We start from the raw sequence: 20,185 nt of genomic DNA, 5'->3' as shown, positions 1-20,185 counted from the left end.
TAATTGCTTGCAGTGTATTGCTATGAACTCAAGAATGTTTGACAGTGTGTGTTGAGGAAGCTGAGAGGCTGGAGGAAGTCATGGGTGTTTGGTAAAGTGTGATGGCATGCCTTGAACTTCTTCACATATCTTTACATTTTGTAACTTGTTTCTGAAAAGAGATTCTTTATCCTGGACATTATTCAACATAGGTTAATTGTGAATTAAGTCTTGGTTTCTGTTATGATCAAAGTATGAATGACAGTATTTTGAATTATATTTATGGATTATAATTGTCTTGGATAGTAGAGTGTATTTCTTCAGAGGTGAGGATGAGAAATCGAGGCTGTAGATGTTTTCATACAAAATGTCTCTGAACACGACTTTCTTACTGCAATGGGAAACCAGGAAACACAGGAAACCATGCTAGGCAAGTATGAGACCACCTGGTACTGAGCAGAAAAATATGTCTCTGCAGAGTGATAATGCATGGATATCCTGTGATTTAGATAGCTTCCTATGCTATTTACTATTTGTATAACTGAGAATACCACTAAAACCCATAGCATCTTTAAAATGCTTTAATCTTTTGCCACTGATCATAGGATCATAGAATAAATTGGGTCAGATGGGACCCGTGGAGGTTTTTCTGGACCAATCTCCTGCTCCATGCAGGATTAACTTCAAAGTCAGATGAGGTTTTTAGGACCTTGTTCAACTGAATTGTAAAAACCTCTTAAGAGAGTGAATCCCAAACCCCATGAGACAACCTCTTTCAGTGATTAACAACTCTTGTGATTTTTTTTTCTTACATGCCATACAATACCTTAATTGTCACATTTTGTTTATTTCCTGTGCATCTTCAAGAAAATTCTGTCTTTGTGTTTCCTATAGCTAAAATTCAAATAGTTGAGGGATGCAAGTAGTTCCTGTCTTCCCACATCCTTCCCTATCCCAGCCTTCTTTAGGCTAAACAAGCCTAACTCCCTCAGCTTCTCCTTGTATATTGTGCGTTTTATTGCCTGACTGTCTTGTTTGGCCTCTGTTGTATTCTCTCCTGTTTGTTTGTAACTTTAGGATTGGAGGGAACCTAAACCTTCTCTAAGAATTACATGTTATAAAGTTACATTTCATACAGGTATTGGAAGAACAAATTAGTTGTCACCCTTTTTTGGTAAACAGTTGTATTCCCAGCACAGTCAATGCTTAACCTAGTGCCTAGATTTAGTCTCTGTATTGGCATGTGAAATTAAAATACCAGATAAAAATCACCATTCTTCAGTCAGTAAAAGAGGGAATATTTTTGACTAAAAAGATTAATTTTTTTTTTCTAAAGTATTGCTCCATTTACAATTTAGACAGCTAAGAAGACTATCTCTTTGAGGAAAATAGCCAATAGGAATGTTTGTATATAATATTGATGGGTATGAAAAGGAAAGTATATGTGTTATAGACCTGGCATGACATGCAGTAAATACTTGTGACAAAGTCTGTCTCCTTGTGCTTTATAACTCCAGGATTTTACAGATCTCTTGAGTGACTAACATGCAGTTTTGCCATTTGAATACCCTCAAGTTGTCTGTAATAAACAAACGTTCTTAATTTCACTGAACTCTTTGCAAGTGCAAAGGATTGATGAATGCTAATCATTTGCAGTATTGGGATCCAAGGTATGAGCTAAATGCTGCATCCTTTTGATGACAGGACCAATTCTTTTGTGAACATAATTCAGTTATGACTCACAAATTATTTTTATGAAAATTACTTCCTTTGAGCTTTTTTCTACAATTTTTTATTATAAGATAGCCTCAATTTCACTCATGAGAAGATAATGAAAATTATTAAAATTATTTTTTCACCATATCTCCTTTACCACTAGGGAAAATAAGAAATATATATATTACTTCCTTTGATATTTATTTGTTTATCTTACTAAAAAATTCTAGTACTTTTAAAATGGATGTGACTCTTTCCTTATTTGTGTTTTTTTTCCCCCCTGTCCTTTCTTTCTTGCTTTCGTGGATATGAACTCCAGGAGGACAAAGTGGTTAGAGCCTTTTTTCTGTTTAAAATTCTTTTCTTTTATGGTCGAATTATTTCCTGCCCTACATTTGCTCTCATTTACACAGGTGTAATTCCCACTGAAGGCACGGGGAATTACTGTCATTAAAATGAAAGCAATGCTTGGCATAAAAGGCTTCACTGTTTTTCAAATGGCTTACTAATAACCTGTGAGTTGTTGTGAACAGTATGCATGGTATTCCTCTCTGTTTGCAGCTTTTGTGAGCATGCCCCTGCCTTTCCTTTGCTTTTGCAATATATGTGCACAGCTTAAAATAGTTAAATGTCATTTGTGTCACAGGTGTTTCTTTGATAAAATTCATTTGTGTTCTTGTAGAAGTGGCATAAAGTGATCATAATGATTTTTACACTCTGTATCACTGATATGTATGCTTTCCACGTTTTAGGTTGTAATTTTTTTGGCATGGTAGTTCAGTTCTGATTGTCAATGACAATACAATTAGATACCAGTAGATATTAAGAAAACATATCTATCTTAAACTTTTAGGAATATGCCAGCAATGTCATAGAGTTATCCACTAATATAAATTATTTTCCAAACTGGTTTGTAGGCTTTCCTATAATATAGTGCACATATTGTATTCAGCATAATGTCGAAATAATGTTAAATGTTATGCATGTCTCTGACATTCTGTTTGTCTTGATAATAATACACATAGAAAAAATATTTTACCTTCATCTTTTAGTTTAGCCAGGTTTAAATAGTAGTATAAATCTGAATGTGGGAATGAGCCTGGGTATGTTTCAATATTTTCACCAAATTAGTGTAGTGGTTTCTAAATAAGAGAATTGAGAAAACGACATGAGCTGGTGTAAATCTTTGTCCATCAAACTCTCTGCTGTATTCTAAAGAACTTAAATTACAAAAGCCATTTGCCCTTTAATGCTTGAAAAATAAGTTCCTGATTGAGATGGAGTAAAGAAATTCTTTAAAGTTAGTATACTTTTTGTTAATGTATACAGAGAATGGCTTTTTCTATAATAAAATGTAATTTTTTCTTCCTGATGGAAGTGTCAAGTCTCACATTTGACTTGCACATATGATTCAGAAATACTTTGCTTCACAAGAAGTTGTAAGCCATGTGCTGTTGATACCATTGAGGACATATCTTTAGTAGCAGGCAAGTGACATTTGAGGTGGACCATCTCCTGGTGGCCCAGTCTGTTGGAGGGTACACAGCTTTCTTTTGGCCTTTTTCATCAGTGTTTCTCACAGTTAAAAGGCTGTGAATGTTCAAAAGCTGTGAAGTAACAGCAGTTTGTAGAATACAGAGGTAGCTGCTGAATAGAAAAAGCAGATGAAGAAAAGGAACAATTTTCTCCTTGAAGAATGTACCCTTTCTGTATAACCTCACAAGTAACTGATGCATGCTAACAGTGCTTATTCCCACAGTCAGTCCAACAACTGATGCCTGCGATATCATCCATGCTGGAGCCATGTCAAATACTAAATTCACCTGGAAAATAAAATTAAAAAAACATGTGAAGGTTATATTATTATCTGGCTTTACCATGTACATATATTAAGGAGGAAAGGGACAGGAATTTCTCTAGCCAATCAACTAGTTAGATTTTTCCATGAAAAAGGACAGTGGCTTAAGTTGCTTTATGTAATGTCTGATTCTGCTGATTTTGAAATATATGTTTTAGAAGGCAAAAAAAACAACAAATACATTAAGTCAACTCTTTCTCAACTATAAACATTGTAAAGAAAGAACAGCAGGGGTATTTTTGTTTATATTTTAGTACTTACTGTAAGGTTAAAAGCCCTGGTGTATTGAATGCAGTGCAATGTATCAAAATAGGTACCTTCAATATAGTGGTGTTTTGTATGCTACAGCACTTACCAGTAGATTAACACACACCCAGTGAAGCCTTAATATTATTTTTTATCCTTCATTTTCCAGTGTTAGTGTAGAAGGTCTGAATTCCAGTATTTCTTAGGAGGCCTATTCTGTATTTTGTAACAATAGAATGGCAAGTTCAATAGAAAATGCTTCTAGATAAAGCTATAGATACTTTGTGACTGCTGATGGTTTGTTGACCCAATTTAAAAAATAGCTTTGGAAAATGAGATGTATTCAAAGCATCAGGTCTGTAAAGAGTAAGAAATATATTTTAGTGTAGAAGTAATTGTTACATCTTTTGATTAATTTTGCAGAGTAAAGCTGGAACTGCACATGGAGTTGAATAATTGGGACAACCATAAAGCAGTTTCCTGGTGCTATTAATGGTGATGGGGAATGGAGTTAGACATGGATCCTGGTTGTGTTTTAGTGTTGTATCATTAAACATGCACACAAGGGAGCTTATACTACACGTCCTTCTATTCCCCTTGTGCGACCCTACCTGGAGTGCTGCATCCAGCTCTGGGGTTCTCAGCACAGGAAGGACATGGACCTTGGAGGGAGTCCAGAGGAGGCCACCAAGATGGTCAGAGGAATCAGAGCACCTCTCCTATGAGGAAAGGCTGAGATGATTCTCCAGGCTGAACAATCCCAAGAGAAGACTCTGGGAAGACTTTATAGTAGCCTTCCAGCACCTAAAAGGATCCTACAAGGAAGATGAGGACAAATAGTTTTAGCAGGGCCTGCTGCAATAGGAAGAGGGGAATATGGTTTTCAACTGAAGGAGGGTTGTTTTACTTAGATGCTAGAGAAGGATTTTAGATTGTGGGAAGTAAAATGCTGGAACAGGTTGGCAAGAGAGGTGGTGGAGTGATGCTCTGAGCAATCCAATCAAATTGAAGCTGTTCCTGCCCATGGCAGGGGGGTTGGACTAGATGAGCTTTAAAGGTCCATTCCATCCCAAACCATTCTATGGTTCTATGATATTAAATAGCACTTCAGAGTTTGCAGCTCACTGTGCCTCTTCCCACACAGAAGATGGGAGTGACTCAATAATGTCTCAGTCCTTCCTTAGTCAGGTATACAAAGAAGTACTTTTACAAAATTGAGACCCCAGTGTGCCAGAAAGGAATAATTTAAGATTAAAAGAGATCGTGTCTGAGAAGGAAACAGTTGATGTTTTAAAATTGAAAAATAGTGTGAATTTTTTCCAACTTTTGGATGGTTTTTCTTTAAGGAACAAAGGTACATTTTAAAAGATTTCCTGCATTTCTGTCACTAATTTTCAGTCAAAATGTGACTGTGAGGTAGAGATGTCTTTGAGAAACTAGAATCAATTAAGACTGTTAAAAATGAAATTGATTTAAAAAATAAAGGTACACAGGATCATCTCCCTTTTACTTATATTATGACAATTATATTCCTAAGCAAATAACTTTATTGAAATGAGCAACACTGTTAGCTGGAATACTGAAATTTTGTGATTATATCACTGAAAATGATGGAAAGTGTGATTAAACTGATGAGGAGCTAGGAAGTGCAATGCAGTGTGGGCAAAAATATATCTTTATTTAAATAGTAGGAAATGCAAAAGTAGTAGAATTTCTAAATTTTTACTAAATTTGATCATGAATTTAAATAAAATTATAGACTTTTTACCTTTCATTGGAGACCATGACTTTAAACTAACCACTGATACTTTGGGGACAACAAATAAGTAAGCAACCTAATGCGTTTTTGGAAAGAGCTGACAGGAGAAAATGGGGTTCCTTCACTTTGCTGGTTATTGTCTGGCTTTTTAAAGCTGGTAAAATTCCAGTGGAGTGTTTTGTTGTGGACATTTGATTCATATTTTTAAGTGTTTGTTTTCAAGTGAGAAGTTTTGTAGTGACATGAAATCAGTAGTGGCATGGCCCTCAGAGCTTCTGATACATTTTTGGTTCATTCTTCTTTTCCAGTGGATTCAGGAACTTGTTTTTAGAGAATCTGTTTTAAACTGCTACAGATCAAAGCCTTCACCAAAACTGTTTATAATTTTGTACAGGATAAACCTGAGGAAGAATGCAAGGGAACTTGTTTTTTGTTCTGTCCTTATTTTCTGTGCAAGGAAATAAAGTATTTGGCACTTTCTTTGAAGTAAGTCTTCTACCTTTCTAATGTTATTAATTTTGAAATACTTAAGACACAGACAAATAGCTTGTATTTAAAAATCTATTCTGAAACCTCCACCAGTCCTAAAAACTGTTTTTTTCCTAAAACAGTTATATATAAAATTACAGTAGAAAGGATAAAAAAGCAATTATCATAGGGCATTATTCTTTATCCCTTTATCTTACTGCAGTTAAAACTTCCTATTCCCCAGTTTTACTTCACCATGTTCCAAAGTATTCAACATTGTTATTCCAGTCAGGAGAGATCTAGGTGTTGATGATAATGTTTTCTGTCACTTTTGTGAAAATTTCACTGTTAAAAAAGAGAGAAAGTTTTTCTCATTTTACTTCTGCCATTCTGAAGAGGTCTTGGGCCCTACCAAGCTCTGTAGTATTTCGAAACGAGCAGTGTTGTAGTTCTGTACCTCCACAGCACCTGAAAACTTTCTCATCTGGAACTGAAAAAATGTGAGAAATATTTGCAGAAGCCAGAGGTTGCTTCTCCTACCTCTGCCTTCTTGCTTCTGGAAAATATCTGTTTGGGGAAACTCTTGCCCTGTTCTTGACACTTGACTCAAGCTGATTTTGTGTCTTATGAAGAAACAGACTCAGACTCTCATCAAGATTTTCATGGCCTGTGTATGCTCTGTGTATCTTTTTTTAACAAAGAAATATGTTAACTTCCAGATCACTGAAATTTGGAAAAAATAAATTTTTTAGAAAGAGACTTACTATAAAATATAGAATATTTCCTATACTTAGAATATCTCTGACAAAAGTCTCCTGTACCAGGTACTACATAGGATTGTTTTCTGAGATACCTCTTTGCTGTGGGAAGCTTAATGATTTTCCTCTGCTCGTGAGTATTGTCTTTCAGATTGGGATCTCTAAAAGTCATTCAGAGAGTTGGCAACTTAGATCTTCCTGAATCCACTTGGGCCGCTTGTCCCAGCCTGTTCTCTGATCCTGTTTCTCACATATCCATTTGTCTAAGTTGCTCTCCTTTATCTTACTGCATTCAGACTGCACTCTTGTTTCCTTGATCACTAACAGAAAGCACCTCCAGTAGCAGAAGGTGAACAAACTTGGTTGAAATTGGATTTGGATTGCCAAACATATTTCAATACTAGGTTCTCCTTTTGCCTGTCAAAATTATCCTGCAATCAAGACATGTCCTCTACTCAAAATATGTTATACAGCTTTATTTTCAGTGTTTTCAGGACTGTCATGATGTGACACAATAGAATGTAGTCAGTATACGCAGATTTTTAAATCTGCAAGTAGCAGAGTTAAACTTGCCTGAAATCCTGGTGAAGACAATACATAGAAAATATCTCCTACTAATGGTTAAATTGGCATGCAAATGTTTTCTCTGAATGAGATCTCATGTGTTGCTAACTTTTAGGGCCTTACTGTCATACCAAAATACACTGTTGGTTGGCCATCACAGTCAAAGAACAGGGAGATTACACTACATTATAGTCCATAGTCCAACTTTATATTAACTTCTTTGAGTTTTTGAGTTGGAGATGTTGGGGGATTTAATTTTTTATTTTCTTCCCTTTTTTTTTTCTTTTTTGCCTTTTCTGCAATGCCCATTTGCTCTATTTTTTCATGCACAGATCATTGGCTTACCCTCCACAGGGTTCAAGGAAAGGGATGTGTCTTCCTAGGAACTGCCAATCTCCTTTTCCAGCTTCTGCTTGAAATTTAATTGGAGAATAGAAATAAGACAAATTCTTCACATGATGTAGCTTTAAAATGGTTTTAGCTATGTCAATCCAATAGCTACATGGGGTTTTAGATCCATGTAAGGAGACTTTTCTTTCGTTATCTATGCTCCGTGCTTAAAAACACACTCAGATATGTTTCTTGCTTAAGAACAGAGGCAAATACAGAAAAAAAATGACTGTGAGTGAGTCTGAAATTCTTTTTACAGTCATATTTGTACTTCTGTACTAGATGAGCAAGGGTTTAAATGCCCAAAAACTTGAATAATTTTTTTAACCCACCATAGTATGTGTAAAAGATGCTAGTCCTTCCTATAAACCTTGTCCTTTACATACTGTGATGGTATAATTTTGCACTACAGAAATTAGAAGTAGCTGGTTTGGTTTTAGGTGTACTGAATTTCTGAAAAGCACTAGGGGTGATTTAGAGAGAGTCTGGTGAAATTAGAGTGACCTGTTTTTGTTTTGCTAGGTATTTTTCCCATCCTGGTAGCAATAGAATTTTATCTTTTAACTTCCAATTATTCAAAATAGATTAATTTTCTATTGAAAATCTTCTTCAAGCTATCCTAAAATAATCTTGTCTTAAAACATGTATGGAAGCATTGCTATAACAATAAAAACTACAGTACATCAATAAATTTTCACTTTTGTTCATATGAATAGAGCAAGAGCAATTACAAATAGCAATTCTGGAACCAGAAGATGAAACAGTTCTTGAGCAGTAAGTTTTATTTGCCACCTGCTGCAATATGCAGAAACATTACCATGTGCTATTGAGTTCCAGGTGTAGACCTTTATCAAAGGTAGCTCAGCAAATTCCTCATTTCAGTCCCAGGTGTGTAACAGCACACCTAGGACTCTTTGGACACAGTTAGACTTTATGGCACAGCAGGGGATGGTATAAATGTTTAATTATCTAGATTCAGCTTCAGTGGCTGGAAACCAGTGCCTATATATATAAATAATGAAGACATTGCTAGTAATAGAGTAAAGCAGCAAACCTCCCAAGGTGTTTTTCCCCCCCTCAACTGTTTATTTAGAGCTTTATTTAGCTAGTGCCTTCAAGGAACAGATTAGTGGTAGGTTTAGGAATTAAATGAAAAAGGCTTTGCATCTGGGTTAATATCTGTTTGCTCTTTAGATCTGCTGTGTGAAAAATGGAATTTGCATGGCCAGCATCTGTTGATATATGAAATACTGTATGCACAGACAAGGCAGTTCTTCAGCTTAGTGTGAGTGCACTTATGTAGACAGTTTTAGCAGACACTGAACTTCAGTGCATTCAAGAAAAAAAAAATGTGAAAAATTCTGTGTTAAAAAAGATGTCACCTATGAACTATAAACAGGGTATTCAAAAATTAAAACTTCCTTGGTTTGAATTATTATAAAGATGCCATCATTCAGCATCAAGAAGATCTACAGAAAGCCTGGATTTCAGGTAGCTAATTCAATTTCAGTCAATTTATATGTATTACTGTTTGTGGCTTTTTGAGAATCAGTTTCATGTAGTTCACAAGCCCTTTTTAGCATTTTAGATCTGCAAGAAATAAAATATCTAAGGTTTGTAAACCAAATACATATGAACAGGACTTCTGTTTGATATGGGGGATAATATACTTACACAAAATAAATCCCTACAATGTTTTATTACTGATAGAATCCAGATGTATCTTTATTAAGTGGGAATCCTAGTAATTTTTTTTCCTATGTCTACATATACCTCCCATTTATCTTTAAATGTTTAAAGTTGGTCAGTGTTAATCACTAGTGCTCATTTAACCTGTTCATCTTTCAGTTTCAGTGTAATTGCTACATAACTTCAGAGTCATGACCTGTTTAATTAAGGTGTTCCTGCTCTCAGATACTTGGTCATGTGATTATGAAAGATGATATTTATTACTGTTGAGGATTTGGATTTCTTACCGTTTTAGGTAGACAAAGTATGGGATCTTTCTAAGGGATTAGAATAGTTTACCCTCTACATTAAAGATAGGATTCAAATGTCTATTTCTCCCAATGTGTGCAATTGCCTAGTGTCCTTGCATTCAATATTAGATAATTTTTAGATTATAACACTATGATGATTATATTTTTTTTAACAAATTGGTTTTGCTCTGTAGATGTGAAGCAAATTCCTCCTGCTTTGCTTCAAATTATTTTTTAGTTTTATCTAATACTTGTTTGACTTCTATTTTTTATTGACATCATTGTGGGTGGCCAAAGAAAACTTTCCACGTAGTGGATATCTGACCTCATTAACTTGGGAGGAGCATAATTGTTTACATTGTTCTTAACGTTGTTGTATAGCAAAAAGTGAAAATTAGTTAAAAACGTAGTGTATAGATTCAGACACTAATCTCAAGTACTCATTGAAAATGTCTAAAAAGCTATATTTTATTAAAAAGAAAGTGCTTTATTAATATTGACCCTGTTGCAAAAGATTTTTTGGTCATAATTTGTGTTTCCTGATTACTTCTAGATTAATATGATTGTTTTTGTTTTATAGCTTGTTCATGTGTTTATCTTAACTGGCTATTTATAAAAGACTTTGAAATAGAATAGCTATGATCCTAGAATCCTAGAATCCTAAAATTGCTTCTGCAATTTTATTGGATCATAAGCTTAAAAAAATGTTGTAGATATGTTTAGTATTATGAATGGGATTCTGATACTGTCTTAGGTAAGGGTTTGTTCATGCCCCAAGTCCACCAAAAGGCTGCCTGCTGTGTAAAGCCATTACTCAAAGGAGAACCTGCCACCAGTTACAATTTACACTTAGCAGTTAGGGAAGGAACAGAGGGCTTTATCAAAGAGAAGCAGACCACCATCTTCACTTTTCATGGACTTAAATGTGGGTTAATCTGGTCCAGAATTGAATTGAATAGAATTGAGAATTCAGCCATATATAATTTAATCTTCTGAGGAGATTAAAAATTCTTGCATAAAGAAATCATTGTGTCAGGATTTAATCTCAACAAGAGTGGCTGTTTAACCACTTTCTAAAGCCTCAAACATTTAGTCTAGCCCAATTATATAGGCTGCATGTGGTGTCTTCACAGAGCTGACTTGCTTCCTTCGACATTGTCTGTAGTGAAAATTGAAAAAATGAAGGGAGAAGCAGAAGCCACATGGAGATGTATCAATAGTAAGATTCAGTGGTTTAACTGGGTAAATTGATAGGAGCTTCCAGCTGTGAGTTGGAATGTAAAACTACACAGCCTATTTAGAAAGAATTCCCAACAAGTTACATGGGTTTTTTTAGGCAAATTCTGTGTCCTTTCTAAGGCACAGACATAGTTTCCAGGATATACTTCTAGAAAGCCCTTTATTCTTGTGAGAGCTTCAAATACTGATGCAAAATTTTTCAGGACAAAATTCTTTTTTTAATATTCTTTGGAAAGTCTACTACTTAGTTGTTAGCTGCAAATTGCAATTTTGGTGTGGGTTGTTTTTTGAAGAGAAATTCTGTGATTGATGTTCTTCAAGACACTTTGTCCATGGCTTTTTTGCTATTCTTGCTTCATCTGTACTCTCATACTAAGAGTTTGGAAGAACATGAAGGACTTATTAAAGTATGACTCCTTTGGACTGTCAGTTCACACACACAGAATATGTACATGAAGAGTTCTATCATGATATATTTAGCTTTTCCTGCCAGAGGGAATGATACAATAGAATTATAAAGCAGGAAGTGGTCATTAAACTGTAGATACAATTATCTGAGAGAATTTGAAATAGAACTAAATTTAGGGAAGGTGATAATTCTCACTAATAATGCTTTCAAAGCCTGCTAATTTATACTAGCAGAGAAGGGGAAGCATTCACCAATCTGCCACTGCTGAAGTAGCAGAAGAACTTGCATATGTGGAATTTGTAGCTATTTTAAAGTAAAAAGTAATTATGGAAGTGCATAATTGATATAGAAGTATAGTGTAGTATATTGAAATGAAGTAGAAGTATAGACAGTTAACCGTATTTGCTTCCTAACAAAGGGGACTATTTGACATTGGATTAAAAAAAAAGGAAAAAAAAGAGCTTTATTTCATTGTTCTTTTTTTCCTTTTGTTAAATACAATTGTTCTCTCCAGCATACTGATAGGCAGATATACCTGACTAAGGTGTCACTAAGTCTGTTGCTTTTTTACCCGTAGTCTATTCTATTTTGAAATTCATGAAACAAGCATACTGACATACATATAATTTTTTTAAGTGTTAGATTTTCTTGCTATTCTGTCAGGGTTAGCAATGGCTGGATCTATTGCAGGCATAAGATGTGCAGCTGTTGTAGCATGCAGCTTGGTGTAGGTTTCCAGGCTGGACAGAACAGCACTGAGAATGGTGCAGGGAGGTGATTGTCCCACCATACCATGAGCTGCTGTGACCTCACTGAGTGCTGGGTGCAGTTTGGGGTACCATGCTGTACAAAGGACATCAGACTGTTAGAGTGAGTCCAGGGGAAGGAGTTTAAATTGGTGAAAATTCTCAAGGGCAAGACTTAAGGGTAGTGGCTGAGGTCACTTGGCTTGTCCTGGTTGGAGAAGGCAGAAGGGTGACCTCATTGCAATCTATGGCTTCCTCACAGGCACAGGGAGGTGGACTGGGGAGCTTCAGATGGGACATTAGGAAAAGGCTGTCCAACCAGAGCAAGGGTGTTCAGTGGAACAGTCCCCCCAGAGAGCTGGACATGGCACCAAGCCTGTTCAGGAGCATCTGGATAATGCCCACAGTGATACGGGTCGGTTGTAGGCAGTCCTTTGAGGAGCAGGGAATTGGAGTCTATGCTCTTTATGGATCCCTTCCAACTCAGCATATTCTATGATTTTAAATGTTTTACGTTTTGTCTGAGAGCTATGCTGCTGTGACTACATTGTTAGAGCTCAGGCAGCAAGTTCATGTGAAGTTGAAGAATGTTTATGTGGGATTCAATACAGCAGTAACTACATGATAAGCATCTCAATTTTTCTATTACCATTATGTTACACTTCATTAGAGCTGGATCTTTCATTTTTCTCAGACAATTTCAGTAATGAATGATGACACAGATGATGCAAATGGTGTAATTCTGTTCATTTCAATTTAGTGCCATCTGCATACAGACCCCAGGCTTATTGTGGTCCTGTCACATTTCCTCCCTTTTGGTCCCTTGTTGATGTTGATATTGTGTCTTCTATTTATAAATAACTCGTGAACACTTAGTGCATTCATCTTCAGACAGTTTACACATGTTAATTAACAAATATGCTCAGCACCTCTGGGCTGTAGATAATTTGTTATTTTTATTAGCTGATCTCTTAATGAAGCTGTGACATTATTACAGATTTTTTGAACACAAAGAGGCATAAATAACATCTAATTGAGAATTGTAGGAAACAAAAGTCTCAGAATGAAATCATTTTATGATACTTCAATATTATTTAACATTGCCTTTGAGAGCAAAACTCTTTGTAAAATAAAACAACTTGGAGATGTCATTTGGATTGTTTCCTATGTCCCAAATTTGGTGGAAAACAAGTATTTAGTATAATGATAGCTCATAATAATTAATTTTTATTAAAAACTTAATAAAATATTGTAATGATATTTTATTAAAAAAACCTTAATATTTTCAGACATTCAATATTTGTGTAAAAGCTGTTAATAGGATTCACTTTGCTAGAAAAATTTTGAAAAATAGTAATTCTAATGCCTATTTTTATTTCCTTATTGCAATCATAATTGCCTATTTGTATTTTTTACCAAAAAATTTGCCTTTCTCCATCACAAATTTCTAATCCTAATTTCTAATGGGCAAAGTTGCTCTGACAACAGTCTTTACAGAGATAATTATTTTTTGAGGCATTAAGAGAACAAATAGGAAAAAACAATTGGACTGAGGAGTTAAGTAACTTGTTTTTGTGCAGGGATGGCTAAGGCTTACTGTAAAAAAACTAACTTCTTTGCAGAAGCTTAAATTATAGAAGACCAACAGAAATAACTGGTTAAACTGAAACTATGAGAATTAATTGAATAAAAGAAAAAGAGGGGAAAGCTGTAATCAACTTCCTACCTGAGTTCCTCAAGCCTTAGCACTGGGGAAGACCTTTAATGTTGTCACTAGTGGCTTTGGCATAGAGAACAAGAAAGCTGTAATTAAATACATTACAAGAAGTTGGATACTTATCAGCACAGGAGAGCAATGGGATACTGCACATTAGAGAACCAGATGACCTTCTGAACTCCCATAGTGAAAATGAACGCAAGAAAACACCACTAAGTGTTAAATCAGGAATTTAAGGACTAATAAGGTTTTCTACTCTGAACTACAGGCCAGGGACTCCTGTGTGGCTCAGTCTTGATCAACAGTCCTGAATTCTGCTTTCCATAGCAGGGTAACTGAGTCCAAGCTGCTTATTAGGAGCAGTTTTTGCTCCATGCTGTTCTCCTACACTGTGTGCTGGCATTGTCTGGGAGATGCTGGTTAGCAAAGGTGTGACTGTGCCAGGAAGCATAAGAATTAGCAGGAATCCTGGGCCAGCACCTGGCCTGAGACAGGGTTATGTCTTCCTAGTATAGGTGTAGTCTCAAAGAGCAAAATCTATTTGGTCTTGAAAAATGAAAGCAGAGAGGGTATGTGATTGGTAACTGTAAAAACATCAGGCAGCAAACGCTGAGGAGAGAAATGCCAATGGTACAAGAATTAATAGCAATAAACTAGTTTGGAACACATGAGCACTGGAAATTGAAAGGCATTCTTTCCATTGTAGCTGTAGGACTTGGAAAAGTGTTTTGACAGATTTTAGGCTCATTATTTATAGTTAATTTTAAGAAAGTTTATTATATTATGAAGTTAAAAAAAAAATTCTTTGAAACAGCAGGCAACTGGAAGCAGTCCTTGAGGTTTCTTCCTATCCAGTACACTTAATGAGCTTAAGTTTACTAAGAAAAGTGCAGGAACTGTGTACTCAGGTCTTTTGCTGTTCTGAGACTGTTACAAATCTGAAAGTTTGGTAAACCTGTAGCTTGGTCAACTTTATATTCTCAGTATATTAAGTAATTATTCAAATTTCCAAAATTAAAGACTTTCTTTGTGAACCATGTTGTAAACTCTGTTCACCTAGAGCAGATTTATTTCATGCCAAACCCAGTGCACTTATTTAATAAACCCTCATGGTCCTCTGGACTACTGGGTAGGTTAATGGATTCCATTTTGGAAGGAGTGCAGCAGCATTTGTTGAGACATAATACTGATCAGTTTGTGCTATGTCCAAAGCACGCCCCGTGTCACAACAGCCATTTTGTCACTGGAAGTCTGCACATCATTCTAGTTCTTAATGAAATCATGAAAGCTCATGAAGGAGCTAAGTATGGTAAATATGGCACTGTGTAGGAATTTTCCACTGTCTTCATTGGCATGGACTGGACAGTGTTGAGTTGTGCCTGTGCCACAATGAAAAAACCCAAATTACTGCCTTTACAGGCCTAGTCCTAGTCTAAAGTTTCTAGTCCTGCTGTGCATGTAGAGGCGTTGAAAAAAGTATGAACAAAATTACTAGCATATGTCTTAAGGATAGTAAAAGAGTGATACAAAAGAGATACACTGTCCATTAGAATAAGGTCACCATTTGTACCAAAGAATGTACCTTTTAAAAATTGTAGTCACATAATTTTCTGCTAGAAAGGTAGTGTCATGTAAATATATACTGTATCACATGCATGCACAAGATATGATATGCTTATTTCACTCTGATTTGGTTATTTACAGCCATTATAACTTTTCATACATGATGTATCCATTCACTACAAAGTCAAGAATGAATATAATCACTCCCCCAGTACAAAGAATTGTTGTAGTGCAAATACATGTATCTCTTAAAATATATGTAAAGGTGTTTGTCTCATACCAGTACTATAAACATTCTCACTTTTCTTAGCTGGTATTGGAATTCTTGTGATATTTAATACAAATTTGAGGGATAGATATCCGTTTGTCATTACATATAAAAGACAAATAATTATTCTAGCAGTTTTGATATTCAGTCAAACTGATTATAACATGAAAGTCAGTACCATAGCACAGACTAGTGGCATAGAAAAATATTGAAAAAACAGGTAATCTTTATCAACTTTTATAAAAGTCAAAAATTCAGAGATTAACTTTGCTTATGTAATGTACTTCACTGACTAAATGTGTTAATGTAACAGAAGAAAATGTAAAGGGGACTTGTCAGTACAGTCAGAACAGTAAAATGAAATGGAAGATTTTCTGTTTCATTAAAGTTATAACCAGACTCTGCTGCTTGCAGTATAAGAGCATAAAGATTTATTCCAATAACTCCAAAATAATGATTTTGTGTCTTTAAAATGCATCTTAGCAGCTGCAAAAGATGCATCTGTATTCTGGACCCAAAGCTCTAGAATTATGTCTCTATAGAGAGACCATACAGACATTGCAAAAGGCTCTGTGTTTTCCAAAAATATAAATGTTGGCTATGGATAGCACATGCTCTATATAAGTCTTCCACAGTCATAGACACTTTCATTAAAAAGCAATGTCAACCCAGAAATTTTTAAAGGAAACACCTTACAGAAAATAGCACAAATTTTCCCCCAGCAGTTGTGGAAATCAGTACTCCTGGTTGTAAGAGAGAACAAAGACTTCAGAGAGCAAAAGGGAACTACCATGTTTTTAATGCAAACATGAGACATGTTTTCATAGTGTATAGAACAAAGTAGATAAGATTTTAAGTTTTAGCTAACTTCTAGAAGTTTTCTAGTCTGATTTGAGGAAGATTGAATTCTAAGTAATAAGTAGGGTACTAAAAAGTTTTACTTCTGACAGGGACAATTAATAATGGTGTTATATTACTGAAAAATTTTGGGAGAGCTTAATGTATTATGAAAAAAACCCAAGAACCAGAAAAGCAGTTCCATCTCATTTTCTGGGGAGTGGATGTTCAAAGGAATCCTCACAGTCCTAAACCCAGGACACTCACTTATTACAGTTCCTTGGAAGCCTTTTTGCCTTTCAAAAAGGCAAAATGAGGAAAGATTAGCAGAAATGGGCTAGAGGTAAAGAAGATACCATTGACCCCTACTGATACTGGGTCTGTATTCCCTGAAGATGGACAGATTTGCTACAGTAAATTGTAGTTTTCCTGACTGCACAGAGGAGGGTGACGCATGTTACTTCATGGCAGTGCTGGTTTGGCAGTGTCCATTCCACATTGGGATGTGGACTCTTTTGGGTGGTGCCCAGGGACAGGATAAGGAGCCACAGCCACAAAGTAAAGTACAAGAAGTTCCACCTCAGCATGAGGAAGAGCTGATTAACATTGAGGGTGGCAGAGCAGTGGAATGGGCTGCCCAGGAATGTGGCTCCCTTTCTGGAGACATTCCAAACCCCCCTGGAAACCAAACCACACATTCCTGTGTCACCTGCTCCAGATGACCCTGCCTTGGCAGAGGGGTTGGACTGGATCATCTCCAGAGGTCCCTTCCAACCCTAATGATTCTGTGCACCTGTCATCAACATAGTGCCTAATGGAGAGATGTACTGCATCCCTAAAGAAACTTCCTTAGTACAGGGTGGCTTCAAACACTGCACTGCTCCATGATGTAATGAATTTTTGTACTGGTGACAAATTAGGAAAACAAAAAGGACTAGCGGTAATGTGTTTGTAATCATGATTAATTACCTTGATGACCCAAGCAGAGTTTTTCTACTCTTCCTTTTGTGTCCTTCTTGTTTTCAGTGCTGTAGTCTTGTTACCTTGTATAATTTTTAAAGAATTGTATTCTACATGAAATATGAGAGACAAAAAACCAACAAAAACATACGAAATTTGCTCAAGACTACTAGCAGCAAGTGCAGCAGTCAATGTAATGCCAATATATATTAGATGCTTCTGCCAAGCATGTGACTCTAATAGATTTGGTGAAATACTGCAAGCATTGCACTACAATTTTTCACCTCAGCACACCAGTAATTCAAAGTAATGTTCTAAAGGCTGATGAGGATTTGGTGTAATTATTTCTTAGGTTGTAGTGTTAAAGCTATCAAACTCAAGCTTCTGCATAATCAAATATACTGAGCCTTTTAATCTCATCTTCAATAAAATAAGGTTTCCATTTTCTTCTCAGGATTAGGTGTTAGACCATCAATAACTGTACTTACAGGGACAGTGAATGGTGTTTTTAAAGATAGCTGTCTTTTCACATGATCCATCTGAAAATACTAAAATGAATGTCATACTATATCCTTGTGTTGTATATTAAAAAAAAGAAATTTTTCTTTGAAAAAATGGATATAAGGGGTAATGTGAAAACGTCAGGTATGTTTAGTGCGTTCTTTTCAGCAATGAGAAGCTGATTTGAACTGAACTTGGGCAATGCCTCTTGCATGCACTAGGTGGAGTTTCAGCCTTTCCTATGGAAAAGAACATCCCAATCCAGTGCCTCTAGCACCTGAGGTTCTAGTTTTGAACTAGTACTTAGCGTTGGAGAGGAGATTTTTTCCCATATTTTCCTTTTCAAATTGGCAGTGTTCTCGTATGGAGGATTGACACCCACAAATTGCAACACTGATTTTTGTGTACAAAATGTGCTTATGACTGTTTTTAGGAGGGTGGTTAGGAGAGTTGCAAATGTGTGTAATAGATAATGTGCCTACCCTGGAGTGCAGATTTCTGATGTAAGGGGTTATTCCTTTTTTATTTCAGTTTTAGAAGGCAAAATTCTATGTTTTCTCCTCCCCGGTTTGCCAAAATGCCTGTATTGAGCATGCAGTCCACTCGGCAGTGCTGCTGTCACAGTCTCAGTAACTGCTCTGGCCTGGCAGGGACAGAGCTGCTCTGCATGTGTGGGAGCTGCTGAGGCACTGGGGCAGGAGGAGAAATCCTGTCCAGGAACATGCCACTGTGCCCTCTGTGCTCTTCTGACACCATCTTACAAGTGTGTCTGGATTTAATTGAGAGGTCTGCACCATAAATTGCCAGTATTTTTTAAATTGTGAGAATGCTTCTGCATGCTGCGATAAGATGGGGAAGGCAATTTTGTCCAGAGCTATTTGAGGGCTTGTAATTTTTGTGCTCACCGAAAGTACAAACATTTCTGTCTATGTTACAGTTCCCATTCTTCCCACTGTGTGTATTTGATGCTAAAATTATGTTAGGGTCAACACTATGAAATCCTGCATGTTTTGAAGTTATTTTGGAAATAAGGCTTCATCAGAAGTCTGACTTGTAATTATCATTAAATGCTCCTAGAAAAGCAGAAAAAAATCTGCAACATTCATACATCTCTGCATTTTAAATCCATGTGTTTGATTTTTTTTTTCAATCTGAAATGCTCTAAATAAACTTTTCAGGAATCAAGTTATGTTAGGAGTACTCTTCCTGATTCTACTTTTAGAGGAGGGGATAGGAAATCATGTTAATTCAGAGGGAACTTTTTTTCTGTTGGGTACAGGAGAATAAAACTCGTCATCCTGGAGTCCATTGTTTGGGGACAAAATTATGATTGTCAGCCAAGGAAAAATTGCCCAAATGTTTTGACTGTAGTATCTAACTTTTGTGATATTTTAACATCTACTAAAAGAAGTGAAAATAGCAAATGAGAACTTCAGGGGATTTTATCTCATTGTCACTCAAGTTGTTATATATTTGTATACTTACATAATTGTATCACATCTGGTCCTTTCATTGCTCTGACACATACATGGAAAGTTTAGAACTATTTTCAGCTGTGTACAGACCTAGCAGAAATATTAAAGCCTTTTAATAGCTATTTAAAGAGGGCAAAAATACTTCTGTCTTGGGGTCTGAAATTTCACTTTGCTGCTTTCTCATGTACTTCCTAGCTTAATTAGCAAAGGTAGTACAGACCTGTTCTTAAATATGTATTTGAATGATGTCCAGGCCCAAAGCATACACATTTTTGTCCTTTGAATGTCCTCTAAGGACATCAAATGTACCTCAGAGAGCAAGCTGCTTCTTGGGCAGTCTCTCTTTTTCCCCTCAGTGCTTTGGTGGTTTGTTCTGTATTGTTGATATAAGCAAACATGAGTTCTCATAAGTGATAACAGCCCTGTAAAAAATAAGAAGGAAGGGGCATACCACCACCATTAAATGGGCAAGTGATGCCTCCTTTTCCTGCCCCAGCCCGACAGTTTGAGAATGAGGCAGTTGTTGACTTTAGTTTGAGTCTGACCCTTGCACCCAAATAACCTTCTACATGAAGCTCTCATTGAAAGATTTTTTGTGAGACTTGACTAGAGAGCCCAAATTATCTATTAGATAACAGCCTGGAGAATGAAAGCAAGATACAGATTGTAACTTCTGAAATCTTTTCTGGAGGACTGAGCTAGATTTATGGTGGAGGTAGAGACTACATCTTCCATGTGATTCCATGGAGCTGG

The 20,185-nt window shown here is 36.1% G+C and overlaps 1 protein-coding gene across 45 annotated transcripts in view; it reads left to right on the top strand.

Annotated features, from left to right (window-relative positions):
• The window catches only part of RIMS2 (regulating synaptic membrane exocytosis 2), a 445,801-nt gene that overhangs the window by 92,115 nt on the left and 333,501 nt on the right, over nt 1-20,185 (top strand). Inside the window, exon 1 of one of the 45 annotated variants that reach the window (XM_077187241.1) lies at nt 2,019-2,026. The exons of the other annotated variants lie outside the window; for them this stretch is intronic. The gene's annotated coding sequence lies outside the window, so the exon portion shown is untranslated. Of the gene's footprint in view, nt 1-2,018; nt 2,027-20,185 lie in introns of those variants that run through there. 45 annotated transcript variants of the gene reach the window in all.

This window comes from Agelaius phoeniceus, chromosome 1, assembly GCF_051311805.1.
Source record: "Agelaius phoeniceus isolate bAgePho1 chromosome 1, bAgePho1.hap1, whole genome shotgun sequence".
Lineage (NCBI taxonomy): Eukaryota > Metazoa > Chordata > Aves > Passeriformes > Icteridae > Agelaius > Agelaius phoeniceus.
Note: the sequence above shows the minus strand (reverse complement) of the source record. Positions and strands in the feature narration are given on the sequence as shown.